Raw genomic sequence first — 20,023 nt, forward strand, 5'->3', positions numbered from 1 at the left:
TATGACATGCGCCAAAAAATATTTGCTAAACTGTATGTATGTAAGGTAAAAAATATCAATGGTTAATGCAGAATCATTAAGAAGTTGAGTCGCTCTGTTGATTGGCACATTTTAATAGTCCTCCCTTTCGGAACACAAAGTAGTGAGATCATATTTTTCTTGGTGCCGGATAGGTATATGAAGGACTTGTTTTATATAAATATCGAGGTGATATTTAAAAAAGGGTATTTAAAGAAGGCGAGTTTTTGACAGTAAAAAAGTATTAATTTTTTGTAATAAAATACCAACAAATGCAACTGCCCGAATTTTTGGTACTGAAACTACACGAAGTGCTAACAAGTTAAAGTTAAACATAAAGTTATTCATTGAAAATTTTACAAAATAATGCTTACAATCATTACAACATTGAAGTTATTTATAAGAACATAAATTAATCGTTTTTGTTCTATTGAGTTTTATTTTCCAATGTACATTTGATACTTAAATTTATTTTACTTTGTTACCGGTTTTGATACAACCGTGTCATTAACTAGCAATCTTAAAATAGTTTTAAGATTGCTAGTAGCGAAACCGGTAGCAAAGTAAACAAAATTTTAGTAACAAATGTGCATTGGAAAATAAAAACTTAGTATAACAAAAATTTCTAGAAATTGTTCAAATAAAAACAAAAATTAAATAAATCGAACAATATTTTGATTTCGAAAATATTCTTGTTTTCCAAAAGTTTTGTTAATTTCAATTGTTTAATTATCAAAGTATCTTAATTTTCATAATTACCTACATCCAATTAATGCTTAGTTTACTTTCCAAACAGCAATAAGACAATAAAAACTTGTAATAATTTTGAAGGTTAACAAATGCCTTTGGATTTTGACGTTCGTATCGGAATAATATAATAATAATAATAATGTTACAAAGAAAAAAATATTATATATATATTTTTTTTTAAAGAAAGACAAACATTCCCGGGTTATGAATAACCTGACAATATTTGAAAATCTCCTACTACCACCACAGTAAGCTGAAAATGTTGCTTGTGTTGTGATGGAGGACTTAGCCAACCGAGGAATTGAACATACTACGCCTGAGTGGGACCCAAGCGCGATGTCAACTCGGCCACCGACCGGTCAATTGACTCTCCCGAATTGCTTCAATTTATCAATATCCATGTTCCCAAAAATCATGACGACATTTCTTCACAGTCTTGGAAACAAATATTCTGATCTGAGTGATATATTTCATCTTAAAACCAATCAGTTTAAATGCTGTATATTCTACTACTTTTATTCTTCTATACACAAATAGACTTATATTCGTGGGGATTTTTAGTTCCTGTTCACATTTTTAACCATGAATTTTGATGTGTTTTTTTGCAACCTTTTTTTTTCATTATTCTGATGTGTTTTCCATCGTTCATATGTATTTTGTTGTGTGGTTTTTTTTTGTTGCATTTTTTTTGTCACTATTCTTACATTTTTCTTTATTGTATTAATTTTTTGTTTACTTTGATACAAATAGCTAGTAGTTTTTTTAAGAAAATTCCACTAGGACGTGTAGTAAATGAATAAATAATCTGGGTTTTCTTCGAAGTCCTGGTAATTTTCTAAGCCTTAGAAAAAATAATAAGCCAGTGATTTTCCACAATAATTTATGATTACATGAAAAAAAGCTTTTCGCCATGTCACCTTTCATTTCTTAAAATAGCAAACATTTATAAATATTGTTGATTTTTTTTTCTAAGAATGGAAGACAGGGAAAAACTACCATCGACCTTTAAAGGAGATTTTTTTTCCAATGTAGCAAATCTCTCAAATCGTGAGTCAAGCTTCATCAAGTCCGAATTTTTGTAAAATTTTTGTTTTAGTCGGGACGTAATTTCGAAGTAATCATAATAAAATATGACGTTTTACAAATTATTGAATTTTAATTATATTCAGTAAGAATTAAACTATACATCAATAAAATCATTTTTTTGCAAGACTGTGTGAGACTGTTTAAAAATAATGTTTTTACAAAATTTTCATTGGTTCAATCAGAGAAGACTTTTTCATAAAGGAGAGTAAAAACTTGGTTGATGCCGCATAGTAACTATTAAAAACACTAATTTTAGTTTTGTCTGTAACTCTAGTTTAACAAACTCTAGAATTCAAATTATTAGTTTCAATTTCAAAATTGAAACTGACTGTGGGAAAAATTTAGACAAGCGATAAAGTAGTCTATTTAGTAAATATTTTATTTGTTTGTTTCAAAATTGGAAATATAATATTCTATGATTTGTAAAGGAACAAAATACGAGGAACATAGAAGTGTCATCTGTTAATTAGGTAATTTGGGTTTCCGTAGTGGCGCTAATGTCAATTTTTACATACGTAATATACGATAAAAAATACAAATTTCGGGCATGATTCTGTCTGTTAATCAGGTTCTCATTTAAAAAAAATGGTACTGAATGTGGGAACAATTCAAGCAAGCGAAAAAGTAAGTACCACAATCATTTTATTAGAATTAATTAATTATTATTTCGTGACTTGAAATGTGAATCAATTTTGTAAATTTTTTTTTAAAAATATTTTTTTTAGGTTAACTAAAGGTTTTCAATCAAAAAGTATTCTGATCGTGTCTAAAATTGTCAATCCTTAGGTAAATTATGTTTCATGACCGGTCGGTGGCCGAGTTGACATCGCGCTGGGGTCCCACTCAGGCGTAGTGTGTTCAATTCCTCGGCCGGCGACCTTCAAGTCCTCCATCACAACACAAGCAACATTTTCAGCTTTTTGTGGTGGTAGTAGAAGATTTTCAAATATTGTCAGGTTATTCGTAACCCAGGAATGTTTGCCTTTCTTTAAAAAAAAATAAAATAAAAAAATAAAAAAAATTTTTTTTTTTAAAATGAGCACTTTTAGCTTCACAAACCCTATAATTATTATATCCCGTGATTTTTCACCGGTCTGCGCTAGTGAAAATAATAAAATCGATGAACACAATGATAAAGTAAATACTATCAGATAGAAAATCGTACAATATCTGACGTAATAAAAACTGATTCATTTTCAGCATAATCGTTTCATGACATTGAAGCATGTTTGTCCTCACGTCAAGTCAGGCGTTAAAAATCATTTAATATTGGTATACATAGGCAGCTTGTAGGCACATCAAACTGCGTACAATTTTATGTCACGTTTTTGGTCCTTCTGTATTATATTAGTACGAACTCATTCACTGTCACTCTTAGGTCATGAATTCTGATGCCGTATGTGTTAGTCATGTGGTGTACAATATTTTGCGAAATTTAAATAAAAACACACTAGAGATGGTAAAATAATGTGGCCATATTTTTTTGTGCGTTACTTTATTTATTGGTCGCTTTCTGGTGGAAGGCTGTAAATCTGCCACCCTGGGGGAGTGCGGAGGCTTCGCCGGCGAATTTTTTATGCGACGCTTTTCAAAATGAAAAAAAAAAACACTACGGCCGTTTTATATCATCAGATAAACGCCTGACTCGAGTTTTATCGCGAAAGGGATAACTGAGATTTAGACAGTTAAAATGGTTAGGTTGAAAGGTTAAAAGATCACTGTTGTTATTGTTACTGTGGTAAAGATACATGGATGTCAGATTGTTTCATTGCAAGCCAGTTTAGCAGGAGTCCGGAAAATGACCTACCAGAAAAAAACTAGAATAAATTGTATCGATTATACAACCGTTAAAATCATTATTATGCGGTACGTATAAAAAAGTACAATCAAATGAAGTCTAATATATCCGTGACTTACATAGGCCCTTTATTTTGATATTTCCATACCTTATTTATTGTTACATTACTTTGATTTTACCATAACTTACGTTGGTACTTTACTTTGATATTACCATCACTTACGTAGGTACCTACTTAATATAGATATTTCCATACCACACAAGAAGCAAGAACTACATATTGATATTTCCGTATCTTAAGTAGGTACTTTACGTTGATATTTCCATAACTTACGTCAGTACTTTACTTCAATAGATCCATAAGTTACGTTGGTAGGAACTTTATGTTTATATTGCCATAACTTACGGAAGAACTTCACATTTATATTTCCATAACTTACGTAGGTACTTTATTTATATATTTCCATAACTTACGGATATATGTGATGGACGGAGAAAGGATACAGAAAAAAAGATAAATAATAAATTCTTAATTAAATGTATTACCCCTCAAAATAAGTTGCATTTTGAAATATTCATTTAATAAGAAATATTTACCGGCAAATAAAAATAATATAACGAATAGTAACTAGTTAATTTCTCTGTTCTCTTTACTTTAAAATATTCAGAACATTACCTGGTTGAGTTTTTCACGTAGATTACTATATATAGAACTACAAACGAAATTATGTTTTAATTATAAATATAAAGTATCTCACTTGATGTAAAACATTTAATAACACAACTGCATTATGCAAAAGTAATAATGTGATTTTATTTTGCGAATCTTTAATTCAATGGGTAGGTACCCAAAGAAGAATTTATTCACTCTATTATATCGTAGGGTTGGATACGTTTTGCTGCCGGAATTCGTCTCACCCTTTTATTTAAATATTTGTTTTCTTCGTTAACTCCACACTGTGGGCTTTGACGCTTCCCTCGGGATATGTGACACATTCGGGGACGATGTGCAAAGGGTCTTTTTAAAGAGAAGAAGGGATGAACCCGTTGTAGCATTGATGAAACCTGAACAGCCGAACTGTCGAGTACAAGAACGAAGTCGTAAAAATAACCGTTCTCATGCGGCAAAATGTGAAATATGTACACTTTAAGGTAGGTATCTGGAATCCTATGATGCAAAGTATTCCAAAAGGATCAATGAAGTCAGTTTTCCGATGTATTCTCCATTAAAAACTGGTTTTTACCTAAGTTCTCACCTGTTTTATGTGATGGAAATTTTAGAATCGTCATATATTCGCCACGGCACACCTAAATTAGTGGAAAATGTTGTTGAGAGTTGGAAAAAGTACAATTTTTGTGTGACAGAAGCTCAAATTTGCGAGGCGGCTATAAGTACCGCTGCCCCGGAAACAATTTATTGGATAACCAACACATTTGTCATAGGTCACACTACTGTCGTTTTCGTTACATTTAGTGATTTAGCAGGGATGCCCAGATTTATCGGGTGAGGTGTATTTAGATTGTGTGATGCGATCAATAACTGCGTGGCGTACCAGATCGGGAGAGGCTGGTTTGGGGAGACCCTTTGACTTCTCTAACTGGTGTCTCTACCCATCGCCTTGCGCCGCAGTGAGGGGGATATATCCATATGTCTGTTACTCCTGAATACACTGATCCCTAGATTCCTAACCAACTTTAATTATTTTTACCTTCCCAAGACTTCCTCTCATTCTTTTCATTAAAAAAACCCTCACATGGAATCCTAAGAGATAACTAGGCCCTGAGGAAAATTATTTTCTTCAGAGTCTCCTATGTGGGGTTAGTGAAAAAAATCAACTAAATTTTACTGCACCTTTGGACCGCTATGCCAAGTTGTACGCTCTGTAAAAGGGGTCATTGAAGTTAGTGTAGAATCTATTTATAACAGAAAGGAGGTGAAATTTAGAAAAATCAAAAGCATATATGACTGGTGGCGAAAATGGTATAAGGTTTAGTGCGGGTTTCGGAAAAGAGAAACATGTGGACATAGCGCTGATATCGCGAATGGCACGTTTCATATTAATGGACTGCAGATAACCATCGGTGCTGGTAATTGAAAACGTGAGGTGAGGTCAGCGAATATTGTTAAAGATAAAAAAATTGAAACAATAAAGCGCGGTTGATGAACGGGCGTGTTTTTTTTTAAGGCTGTTTAAGCATTCAGAGTATAGAATTTTTAACAATTTTCGCTAAAGAAGCGTTGAAAATATCTGATGCTAGCGCACATCCGTGAAAAATCACAGGATATAATAATTCCAATTTAAAAAAAAACAACTAGAAATATTTTCTGTTGAAATATTATACTATGGGCAGGTAGTTACTTTATTGCTTGCCTAAATTAGTCTTAGTGCCTTAATTAGAAATGATTCTTAATTTAAAAAAATTAATTTCATTAAACGTGTATAATTTCTTGCAGTAATAACGTACATAATGGAAAACTGAAATTAAATTCAAAGCAAATTTGAGTTCATTGAACCAGAATTACGTTATAACGTCGTGCACGGTTATCTCGATGGATTAAAGCACATACCTACATGTATTATGACGCCACTAACCATTTATGCATTCTTGCAACCTTTGAACGATAGGTTTCTCTTTATGAAACCAAAAAACAAGTAGTGCATAAGAGACGAGGCTATAGTAACTGTCGCAACTATTACAATGTTTATAATAAACTCAAATAGAACTCTGCTGGACAAGTGGACATGCAGCATGATTAACGACTACAATGTGATATTCTCAAAATTTGACATTGAATGAAATTTTACATATCAAGACGGTGGGAGACGATGATGAATGATGACCTGAAAAGAACTGTAAGCCTTTGGAAAAAGCACATACAATTTTTTTGACATTTTTTGCTGTTAATTCATGATATAATTTCATTTTAATTTGTAAAAATATCAAAGTTTTTAACTGCCCAAAATTCCCGACAATTCACAGATAATAAGTCACTGTCAAGTAATGCCGTGAGGTTAAATTAAGTAACAAAAGTTACTGAGAATGGAATGTTGGAGGTAAAAAACTATCTGGCTTTGATACAAAATACTCGATACTCTCAGTATCACCCTAGAGAAAGATCAATATTTATACAGAATAAAAAAAAACGATTGTTATGACATTAACAGTGTTCTGTGACCATATCAGAATTTTCTCGTACTTTCCATCCTTACTCTATTCCATCTCCCTCCCTACTCCACTCCTTCACAGCTCCACAGAACAACTTCCTCTAATCGGGGATGTTATAGTCCTATTGGTTTTGGGCAGATAGAAATTCTTTACGGTGTGTAAAAATTATTTACCTAACAATGTTAACTCCTTCCAATAAGGTTTGAAACCTTGTTGTCCTTATGGCGAATTGTACGCAAGAAAATGTGCCCTTCCAGTAGAAATAAATGGGCGTAGAATAAGTACAACGTTGCCCTCCGCCAACATTCCGGAGCGAACTGGGCATTTAAAAATATTTATCTTATGTTTTCGTTTTCAAAATAAGCTCAACGTTTATACCCACGGTTTTACGAGCTAGAAATACGTTTCCACCGTCTTCAACGATGCTGGAACAGATAAAGTCGGGAGTGGCCTGGGACAAGGGACCATTTCAAAGGAGTTTAGAATATGAAACTGCTTGAAATAAGAAATAATGAATGATTTCATAATAATATCATCAATGAGAACAGTGGAGATGGTTTAGTTTGAAACATTAAACTTTGTAAGCAATTATTGTAATCAAGATTAAATTACTTTATTTGGAAAGAAAGATCTAAATTACACGAGAAAATGATTTTTTAATGACTGGAGGATATTTCAATCAAATGAATGAACTAAAATATTAAAAAATCAACGTCAAAGATTACATAAAATTCTTTTCATAATTTATTTTAGTAAAACTTACGTAAATTTTAAGGAAGCATAACATAATCGCTTCAATAGTAAAATGATTATGCAAAAATCTGATTGTTTGAAGTAGACGAAACTCCCGAACGGTGATTTGTACCGTCATGAAAATTGCACTCATAACACTGATTTTTCTGGATTTGAAATACATCATCTTTAACATCATGAGCTACGAGGTTTTTATTATTCTATTAATACCCGTTTAGCTGTCTAAAAGTAAAGCAGCTGCCAAATTGTTTGTTCCATATTTTACTACTATATACTCGTATTACATTATGTACCAAAAATGGTTGGTAAAAGTGGGCGAAGCCAGACTATTAGGATTTCTTAAAATTAATGACATTGTTACCTACAAATAAATTTTATAATTGTACGTAGTTAACGTTAACGTAATTAAGGAAAACGTGTAGAAAAATATACGTTTTCACTTTAAATGCTAGATTTACCAACATAAATTCAGTATTCAAGACTCCATGCTAATCAATTTCTTAATTAATTGACGTTGATTGACGCTGATTGACGATTTTTACGGAAATTAATGACTCTGCGACAAACATTTCTCTTCTAAATAACTTCTTGATCTCGCGACTAAATCTAAGAGTCTGATTTAAATCATTAATTTAGATTTCAGAAAGATATTTTTGGGTCCCTCAAATAACTCATAATTTCTAACAGAAAATTTGCAAAAATCATTTTTTTATGTATTAATTATTAGCGATATACAAAAGTCTTAAGAAGAATCTGAAAAAAAATTATCAACACTGAAAACATTAATTTTAATTGAAACTATAAAAAATTAAAAGTTATTGAAGCATGTCAAATCAAAAATGTATGATATAATATATAATATTTGTACCTGTTCTATATACCTAAAATGTCACTTGTACACTTATCAAAATCATTTCACTCAATAAACACATCAGTAATCTCATAAACTACCACACACTCAAAATCAACCAAAAGTTCAATTCAGCATCACTCCCACTTTTGCAACAAAATATTTTTTGGTCCTGCCAGCGTAAAATCACGAGGTATTAATACCACAATATGACAAGGCATTGATTATCAGGATTCTGTGCAGGTTAGGTTAAGGTTGTATTCGAAATCGGGTCAGAGGAGGCTCTCTTCGCGGCGGTTCGGGCATTTTTCGGACATGCCCGCACGGAGGCGGATGTCGCTAAACTGAGGCGCGAGTTGAGGTTATGTGCTCTGCGCAACGGATCTGCGCATCCTGGCCGAAGGGTGGCGGAGACGTACGAATGGATGGCGAGTTGTCCGGGAAAGGTGTTGGGCACTGTTGGGGTGCAGACTTTTCATGTAAACTTGGAATTTTACCTCTCAAAATAAACTGTTACTTCCATCGCATTTACGAGTAGAATTCCGCTTTATTTGCAATATCTTATTGAAACGATGGTTTTTTATTAATGTGTCTTGGCGTATTAAAACTAAAACTTGATGTTCTGATCATGTTTAACGGATGTATGGAAAAGTTAGAGAGGGCGTGTAGTGCGAAAGTAGATGTAAGCAGTTGGGGACGCCCCGTAAGACATGATACTGAAAGTTTATTAGTTAGTTCCCTAATTAATAATTTATTTGCTGATTATTTTAATACTTACAAAACTTGATCATTGATACATCTTAAAACTTTTGAATATTTTATTAGCAAACTCGCGCTTCATTAATTTTTTTAATTGATTTACGAACCTTTTGCTATATTGGCATTAGCTTTATGATTCTAACCATTGAGCTATTTCGTCGATCTGTATACACTGGACACACTGTAGGTATCTCCAATACATATTTTTTTCGTGGTTATCAGGAAAGCACAGAACCAGTTGGCGATTGCTGATGACAAAATATCCCAAGTACTTTCTGCGAGATTTCTTCGACCGGCCTTCGTGTTTCATCGCAATTATTCGTGAAAGCTCGTCAGCACTCGGCCGCGCTCGGGAATTTTCGGAAATCGTCGAAGCTGCGAGCTTTCCCGAGTCCGAGATGAAAAAGTACCGCCGTCTCTTTCGAAGATAAACCAGTAATGGGGAGGATAGGGAGAAATGTTTGGGGGAGTGGGTAAGCGGGGGAAAACTGGGGGTCAGGGAAATATAGAAAAGGAGGTACCTACTTTCATGGAAATTGTGATTTTTCGAAGAACTTGAAACTTTTGTTTTTAAAAACATTATGTGGTTGTGATTCATGATATTGTTTCATGTTGATGTTTGTATCAATATTTTTGATGGTATGTTATTTGTTATTTTTGAGAAAAATTATGCATCGTTTTTAAATACAAATATGCAAAATTAGTTTGTTTAGTAATAGACATTTTTTTACATAAACGGATTCAAAATTACATTACTCTTCTACAACGTGAAGATTACAATTCCTTCATTATAATTGAATATCGATAGTTTGTTTAGTAATCCAGTTGCTTGGAAATGAAGAAGTTGTTAAACAGATTTTCGCAAGTAGCTACGTGGTTAAATGTGATTCCAAAAATGCCTAAACATTTATTTATATTGGTTCACTCCTTCATTTGAACGAGTGATATTCCTAATTTCTGAATAATGCGACATTAAAGTCACGGAAAAATAAAAATTAACATTAAAATAAGTAGATTTAATCTTTTGCTTAGATATGTGCTATAAAAAGTGCTTCGTACACGTACTGTAGCAGATATACTAGGATAAAAAAATGCAACGCCAACTAAATATTCTAAGTGTGTGGCAAAGCTTAGTATATATAATACCCTAGTATTTACATAAATACTATAAAAAATAAAATATTTTTCGATCATATGTTAAAAAAGTGTTACTAATAATAGAGTCAATGGTTATTATACAAAAATTTGCTACGATTTTAAGCTTCCTAAGAAAAAATTAAGGCAACACAAAACAATATTTATTTTAAAAGCTTTAAAATGTTGAATGAACTCCCTTTTAAATTTAAGGATGCTAAAAGTCCTTGCATTGAAGTCCAAATATTAGTATGTAAGTAATAATATATATGATAAACTAATGTTTATATGATAAAGGTTTTTACGCATAGCACAAAGTAAAACAAATTATTATGAGCAATAATCATTCACCTGAAACACCCATTGTCATTGAAAAATCTCTCGCAGCCTTCTAATTGCCGAAAAACTGAAGGCTGCGGGATTAAATCCCGTCGGCGGCGTTTATTCTTTAATTTGTCCTTTAGGCAGCGATGTTTCAGGTCAATAGTTATAGCTTATAATATATTTTTTAAATAAAATATACTTTCAAAAAAAATAAGCACTCAATTATTTCTCAAGCAACATTTTCCCCTCGTTATATTAGTAGAATAAATAAATTATTTTCAGATTATTCGTAACTTGAGAATGTTGACTGTATTTAAAAACATTCATTTTACGACACTCGCACTTACTCCCAGAAGGACGAATGTTCAAGCTTGTACGGAATACGTTCATAAATATGCCTATAATATGTAAAATTGTGCATCACCACCATATCTAGGGAGCAGGTTTAACAGGAGGATAAATAAGTAGAGTGGTGATTGACTATGGGTAGGTATATATAGGTCGCAGGTTTAATCCCAGAAGAGCAATATATAAATGTCATTATATCTTTCACACTACAGAGAATGAAGTGTATTTATCAAAAATTGTGCATTCAATAAAAGATAATCAAACTTATTAATTTAACGTAACCTAACTAATTAAATAACATATAATTTTTAAATTCGAAAAAACTTTTTTTTTAAATTAAATAGGGTTATACGAATTAAAAACAATAATAATAAATAAAATTGAAAGTGGCAGATTATTTCAGGATCTTTCTCCTAAGAAACATTTTTTTAGAATTGATACGTTGCTTAAAATATCTCAAAGTTATAAAATTGATGTTATAAAGTTCTAAAGTTATCAATCTGCAAAATTACAAAGTTAAAAAGTTACGAAGTTATAATTAAGTTGTAAATTTATAATTTCACATAGTTATGAAATTAAGTTATGAGTTTTATACTTGAGAAGTGATTTAATATTTATTTGGAAATTCACAGTATATTTTACTACAATTTATATGGTTCTAAGTAACAACCAATGGTTCTAAGTATTAAATGATAAAATATTAGTTAATGTACCTGTGTTCTTGAAGTGTCTTGTTAATTTAGTCTGAGATGTAAATTATATTTTTAAATCCTTTCTAATTATGTAGATTTGAGTAATAATAAAAAAGTATACTAAATAGGAAGAAAATGTGGAGTGATGAAAAGATTTTTGTAATGTAATCAAGTATATGAAGCTCACTTATAAGAAAATTAATGATGTATCACTCCAAAAATGTATAAAATTATACATAAATAACGTTATGAAGTTTTCTAGTTAAAAAATTGTGAACTAAAACCTGATAAAAAGTGTTTTAATCTATTAAAAAATCATATCACAATGGATTTCCACCATAAAGGTTTCAAAATTATTCATAATCATACCTTATCACAATATACTATTCTGCAGGCTTAGAGTAGTACGGTATAGAAAAAAAAACTTTTTCTTACACTCCTAAGATCAAGATACTAACAACTATTTTTTCAATTTACAACTTGATGCTCCCCGAACACCCTGTGATAGACAAAAGAGACAGGGTGATTGCGAGTGGTGTTTTGATTGGACGTGGCAAAAATCGCTCGCTTTGCCTCACTAAGTGTTTGCTTTGGTCAGGCAGCGATGGCTATGGCTTGTTAGAGTTGTTGGAGATCGGGCCCAACGCAGTTGAAGCCTTTCGGAGGCAATGGGATGCAATGGGCAAATACAGCTTTTGACGTGTCTTTTAGATGCTTTTAAAAGCTTTTGTGACGCTTTTAAAGGCTGTTTAGCTTAAAGTCTGGAAAATTGGCTATTTAAAGAGTACTAAAATGTACACCGCATAAAAATTTGAGTGTTCGAAGAATGAGTTTACGACATTATTGACATCCTGATGGTTGAAAATTAAAATAAGAATTGATTTTACTTGAGGCGAAATATATGTATTTTATATATTTTACATTCGTAATTTGACCTACAAACTAAATTTAAAATCCACCAAGTTTGGTGGCTACTTATAATGAAAATACCTTATTTTAAATCCCATAAAAATACCACTACGCTATTTTTTCTAAAACACCGTTAGTTATTTATGTACGTTCTCCTTTCGTGGCTTAGAATCCACTGCTTACTAGTGATATGGAACTATGGTAGGAAGGGTGCGATCAAGTTTTATTTATACATGAACTTAAATGCTAAAACAGTAATAAAACTGTTTTTTACATTACACTTCTTTACTGATGCCGCTGCGATATCTATGTAAATACCGCAAAAGAATTCAAAATTCTCACTGCTAAACGAAACCAGTGAAACTATGGCATCCCCAATTGGGATATGTTTAGTATATAATATTGAGGCTAAAAAGTATAGGGAGGGGTATGAGATGGATAAAAGAAAGGTACCTGGGTATTTAGATCTGGTCACAATACCCGGTTAAAGTCATTTCAAGCAACATTTTAACTATTGGTTTTTGTGACTCTTGAAATGATTCAACTATGTCATGGACTTTTCCTTTTCTAAAAATGCGTGGGATCACTAATGGTGTTTTGCTTTTAAGTATCATTTCTTTCGTAGATTTTCGAACATGGTAGGCAAAATTCTTTGATAATTATGAACTTTTATGTTTAATTTCCTCCCTCTCGACTTTATCGCAGGAACGCCAAGCAGTTAATTTCAATTTAAATCCTTCTAAACGGTGAATTAAGTGTCCTGAATTATCAAAGGAAACATTGACCCTCAAAGTCTTCAAGAAATCTGAAAGGAAAAGGAACAAAAAGAATATTCATTTTCAAATGATAAAGAAAGAAAAATAATCTGGCGAAATTAACTGTGGGTAAACGGCTGAAACATTTACTAGAAATACACTAGATGAACTCTAGGTATCTATTCAAAATATTTCGTTTGAATTCAGTTTGTTTCCATTCGGTACAATTCGTTTAAACTCAATGCGATTCGATTCAATTCATTTAAATTCAAAGCGATTCAATTCGTGTCGGTTCCATTCGATTCTATTCAAATCTATTCGATTCAATTCAATTTCAGTGCTTTCTATTCAATTGAAATTATTCATTGTTTGTAGTCATGGAAGTAGAAATACTAGGTGTGTACTTGCGATCTAGAAAGACCAACGAATGGATAAGGTACAAGTCTAAGGTCACTGATATTATCATCACGCCGGACTTTTGAAATGACTTAGGAGGCAATCGTTGGAATCACAGATATACCGCATGATGTTATTGGATGGGTAAAAAACAAGCAGAGTTCTCCCATATGTTAGAATGAATATAGAAAAGACGATAGAATACCTAAACTATCAACAGTTCAAAAATGAAAGTAGTTAACTTTAGGTCCCAATATACCCAATTTATAACAAGTTGGTCGTTAACTCTTTAAGTTTCAAAACATTATATAATTAAACTCGTATGTTATTAAAAAAAATATATATCTATACATTTGTTATGCCGAAACGTAAATTATATGAAATTCACTCCATAGAAAAAAATTAAACTCCGAAAATTATTTAAAACACGTTTTGTTCAGTTTTTTTTTATATTAACTCCACACAGGAGGCCCTAAAGAAAATAATTTCCCTCAGGGCCTATGTCATCTTGGGGATGCTGTGTGGAGGGTCTTTTTGTGGAGAGGAAGAAGTGAACATGGGTCTTGAAGAGTCACAAGTTGTAGGAGGGAGGAAACACAGAGGCCGGCAGTTCGTTCCACAGCCGAGCTGTTGAACCTAAGAACGAATCGTAGTTATTCAATATGTTATAGGCATTAGCAAAATTCACTGTGTATTTTAAATGCAACTAAAGCATTTGTCCAGATTTTTTGCTCTATTTCAAACAAGTCATGTTTTATTAAATATTTTTACTATTTTTGCTTAATTTTTATCGTACTTTAATACAAACTTGCTCCTTCTAACATTCGTATTTACATATCTCCCTTTCAAACCATCTTTGAACGCTTACTACGGGGCCTTAATAAAATTAAGGCTTTAATTTTTGGGTTCGGTTAAGTGAATATCTAGCTTTTCTGAAAAATCATGAAAATAAAATTTTATGCCAAAAAGATTATCTTATTAATGATCAGTTCGCCAGTAGCAGTAATGAATTTCAGACATTTTTTTAATGTTATTATGAATTTACTTAACTTAAATATCGCTTTTTTTATATTTTTTTACAAATGTCGATTTCGTAGTAAAAATAATTTGGAATGTTTACATTTTTAGAAACCCGTCAAAACGATCAAAATGTGACAGGGTACGCGTGACGTTATACGTACTTCTGTTTCCTTATTAAGGTCAATCCCACTCGGGTCGATATGAAAACAATATATTTTTTAATATTTTAGGATGATTTCCAAAAAAATAAAAGAATTCTTTTTAAATAATTTTTCAGTCGTAGTAGTAACCCATGTGCGAATATACGTAGCGCAACTTGCATTATTAATGCACGCGTCCGGAAAACCCGAGAGGTAGCCGCTCAAGAACCCACCGATTAATCACAAGGGGTTTGAGTATCTCACGGTTTAAATTGTGTTTAAATGAAAATTCAATAATTCCAAAAACTATTGTAATTATAAATAATTAAAATCATATATTCAGAATCAGCGCCTGTTTTTCTATATTAATATATGTTTTCAAGCCGTAATATTTTTCACTCATGTTCCTTACTATGCTTGCCGTTCAATCACAATCTCACTTATGTAAATAATGTCGATATCCATAGCGATTTGATTTTAAATCTTGTAGACAAGTTAATCTTAAAATAGTCAAAATCAGTTGAACAATGTTCAACTGATTTTGAACATCCTTATTTATTTCTTGGACGCTGACAAACCATTGAAACAAATAAGTGCCATCTTTTACCCAAACTCGCCTCCAAAAATGAGTCAACATTGTAGATATGTTGGTTATTATCTTTATTCATTTCAAATGTCCCATTAAACTCTTGGCCCGTTTCGGCATTTTATCAACATGTTATTAGCTGTCAAACATAAAGTGTAACGGGATAATCAAGTACCCCGTTATTTGTATTATTGGGACAGATGCCTTATATCTGGAAATACTTACGGACAGCGGTTCCAGGCTTGGCTGATTAGAAGAAGGAAGATGATTTGCCAGTTTTCTGGTGACGGTGCTTGGAAGCTGACGTACGTGAGAAAGAGCTTTGCAGAATTGGCGATCGGCACGAATTCGAGAGGTTTCATGTGCATTAATTTGAATAGATAGAACATAGCGCACTTCTAGCAATAAACCGTTTAGTGGTGTTGGTAATCAGGAATATTTCGTGGGGGGATTTTCTCGGAACCACACAAGATGCTACCTGTCTATGAAAATGCTATGTATTTTGTTATTCGTGCACGAGAGGAAACTAATCGGTTTCGATTTTAGCAGACAGCTATCTTGTCTAATCCATCACAATGGACAGGGCCTTTTTGGGTACCGAGAACCTCGAGGTATCTTTTATGTTTTCGTTTATTATAAAGAACCTTCCACAATTTAATTATGAAGTGCCCTTTACCGCCCCTAACTGTCGGATGGACGGACTCGAGACAAGGGTTGTGAGATTTTTAAAAAACACCCTCTGCTCTCTCAAGTACCCATTAGCATATTTAAAGATCACGGAAAAGCCTAATAGTAATGCAAAAAATAATTATCTTAATATACCCATTTCAAGAACTATGTATTTATGTGAATACTGTACAAGAATTTCAGTTACTTTCAGCTGTTTAGAGCCAGTGAGACTATGGCATCCTCACTTGAGGTATGCTGTGAGGCCGAACAGAGTAAGAGCATGAATAAAACGGGAAAGACGAAGGTTGTAAAATAACTGGCTATTTTCGGATTTGATGAATAAACACAGTTCAATCCACAAGGTAATGTTAACGTGCGTGTAATGTTATCAGTTTCAAACAACAAAACAATATTATTATCAACAACATTGCAAAAATACACGAAAAAGTAATAAAAAAACAAATTACTGATTATACAGATAACCAAAAATGTATTAATCCTAGTCAATACGGTTTCAGAGATAAACTTAGCACACAAGACGCAATTGCAAAATTAACTAAGTTTATTTACAAAACATTAGATAGAGACAAAAAATGCTTAAGTATATTCATTGACCTCCGTAAAGCTTTTGATAGTGTCTCACATTCAAAATTAATTAGTAAACTAAATAATATAGGAATTACTGGCAAAGCTAAAACATGGTTAAAAAGTTATCTCTATCAAAGAACTCAACAGGTTAAAGTAAACAACGAATTAAGTGAAATAGAAAATAAAGATTTTGGAATTCCACAAGGAACTGTTTTGGGACCTTTACTATTTATATTATATGTAAATGAACTTTTTGAACTCCCAATCATTGGAAACATTATATCTTACGCAGATGATACAGTGATAACTATTGAAGGAAATTCTTGGAATGAGGTCGAAGTATCAGCTAATAATGCCATAAATATCGTTAAACTATGGTTTGACGAAAACTAATTGACACTAAATGTCGAAAAACCCCATTTTATACCTTATAGCGTAACAGGGAATATCTCAAATGTAAATCTAAACATAAAAATTCACGAAAGAAATTGCCTCCTTAGAATCGCACCCTGTAACTTAAACTGTATACACATTAGTAGTAAAGAAGAAATAAAATATCTTGGAATAATTATTGATAATAACATCAAATGGAAAAGTCAAATAAATTCCACAGTAGACAGAATGAGAAAACTGATCTACATATTTTTTAGACTAAGAAATATTGTATCATTAAAAATACTAAAAGATATTTATTATGCACTTGCACACTCTGTACTACAATATGGAATCGTGGCTTGGGCGGGTGCATATAAATCATCCCTACTCCCATTGGAAACTATTAAAAAAATATTAATAAAAATCATCTTAAAAAAGCCATATTACTACCCAACTATAAATGTTTTTCAAGATTTCCCGGTTCCCCCACTTACAAAAATTTATGACAAAATTGCACTTCTACAAATACATAAAGATTTTTTTAGTAAAAATAATTTACCACAATTGAATATTAGCAAAAGAATTATATCTGTTGGAGGACTAACCGTGCCACTAGCACGAACCCCAACAGCCCAGCATCACTATATATTCAAAGGTGTAAAATTATTTAATAAATTACCCCTTGATATACAATCGGAAGAAAACTAAGAAAAATATTAAAAAAAAAATTAAATTAAAATACTCTTGTACCACCTCATAACTTTACTTATTGTTTAGAAATATATTTTTTCCTTTTCAATTCTTTGAATCATTTATTAACTAACCTATATTTTTGTTACTTTTATTGTTATTTTTTGTTAAATTACTAATATTTTTTGTTTAATTTAAACAAATGTAAAAATACTTTGTTGTCCTCTCCTAAATACAAGCAGCTGCTTTATTAGGAGATTGATTGAAATATTGGTGTTAATATTGTTATAAAATTGTAACCTTGTTTATATGTTTCAATAAAAATTATAAAAAAATAACAAAATTAAATAATTTTCATGTTTCTTAGGTTGAAACCGTTTTGCTAATCATATTTTTACAAACGTATTAGGTAATTAAATTTTTTGTAATAAAACTTAAATTTTTTTATGATGTACGTGTTTATTAAAACACCATTTATTATCAACTTTCCAAGATTTTCTTTTTCCACATCGAACACAAACATTTAAAAATTACAACAAAACAAAACCTTGGAACTTTGTCATCATTATTTGGAACCATTTCATACCTGGAACTTTCCGAAAATAACGAATTGTGTTTTTTTTATTCAAAGTCCGAATTCACCCCACGATCCCGCGTATTTTATTGTTTCCTTAAGCCTCAGAGGCTTTAGGAGGTTGTATTTTTTTCGAATGAAACACGGTTATAACAGGATACGTCAATTAACTCGGTTTCCGACAGCGGCCTTCGTTCTCACTCTATCTCGTTAATTAACTCGTGTGGGGTGAAAGAGAGGCACTAAACTTTTGAGGTGTAGGACAAATGGTTCTCAAAATACAACCTTATATTAAAATAGTATTTAGGGCAGACAGACAGGTTGAATGCTTATTTTCATTTCGATGAATATGTTTATATTACACAGTGAAATGACAATTACATCAAAAACATAATACAAGACACCAAAACAAACTACATATCATACCCAAAATGCACTCAACAAAATAAGGACATAAATCTTAAGAATACTTGGCATACGTATGTCTTACAAATTGCAACAATGCAGATATATAATAAAATAAACTGTATGTGAGCCAATGTTAAAGGTCTCAAAGTAGTTACCTTGAAATTTATCATTTGAAAGAAACTGTGATGCCTCTCTATGATAAGTATAATTATTAATGTATTTATGTAATATCGATGGTATTAAAATTCCATAAACAGTAAATCATCTACAGTGACAACAGAACGCATAAAATAAATAGAAACTTAAAAGTCGACTTAGATTTAATTAGTATTGACTCACTGACCCCATACCCAATGTTGCTTGATTTAGCTTTACTTTCTATAAATATAATATGCATGTACATAAATAAACCTTCAAGAAAAAATCAAGAAGAGCTAAGCGCACAAACAGACACGCGGATAGCGACTTTATTTTAGTATAATTGAGATTGAAAAGATATTATAGTATAGCCTTCCTGTACCTACGTACATTCCATGCAGTTAAATACGAGTAGATTCGCTACATCTGCGAATCTATTACTAACTTCATGAAATCTAGGTACTAACGACTGTTTGAAATGCTCAGACCTGGTATTGTTACATTAAAAAAATATTTTGGAAAATGTTAATATAATTTGTATTGTGAAAAAAACTGCTATACTATTTAAAAAAAATCTTGCATTTATTTTAGCGATTGAAGAAATGCTGAATTGCATTTTTGCCAAATCTCTCAGACGAAATGTTTTAGCAAATAGGTATGGAATTTATATAGAACTTTCACGAGCTAATTTTAGGTAAGCTTATAGCTTTCAGTTTCATTTCCATTCAGTACTGGCCTTTTCAGTTTCCATTTAGAAAATTAAAGATATTGAAGTTAGGCTATCTAAATTATTATTAAAATATTACGGCAAGGCGTTTTGAGAAGCTATAAAAAAATAAACACTCAAATTAGTCTTTTCAAATTATATTACATTTGCTGACTATCAAAACAACATTTTAAATGTTCCCATTAAATGTCGATCCTTCGTCAGATTAGCTTTTGATAAATGTTTATTAATTGACAACACTAAAAAGGTGTGCATTCTATGGCTGAAAAGTATAACGTTAATGCTTGATTGAATTTATTTACGGCACATTTACCTATTACTTTTTCCATGAAGAATATTGCCATTGGTGATTAAATTAATTTAAACCT

The 20,023-nt window shown here is 31.8% G+C and overlaps 1 protein-coding gene across 1 annotated transcript in view; it reads right to left on the bottom strand.

Annotated features, from left to right (window-relative positions):
• Nucleotides 1-8,739, bottom strand: part of Nlg3 (Neuroligin 3) — a 725,436-nt gene extending 716,697 nt beyond the window's left edge. Inside the window, exon 1 of the mRNA XM_089647690.1 lies at nt 8,442-8,739. The gene's annotated coding sequence lies outside the window, so the exon portion shown is untranslated. The remainder of the gene's footprint in view (nt 1-8,441) is intronic.
• Between the last annotated feature and the right edge of the window lie 11,284 nt (nt 8,740-20,023).

Source organism: Hesperophylax consimilis, chromosome 26 (genome assembly GCF_061612785.1).
Source record: "Hesperophylax consimilis isolate HC1 chromosome 26, BYU_Hcon_1.0, whole genome shotgun sequence".
Classification (NCBI taxonomy): Eukaryota; Metazoa; Arthropoda; class Insecta; order Trichoptera; family Limnephilidae; genus Hesperophylax; species Hesperophylax consimilis.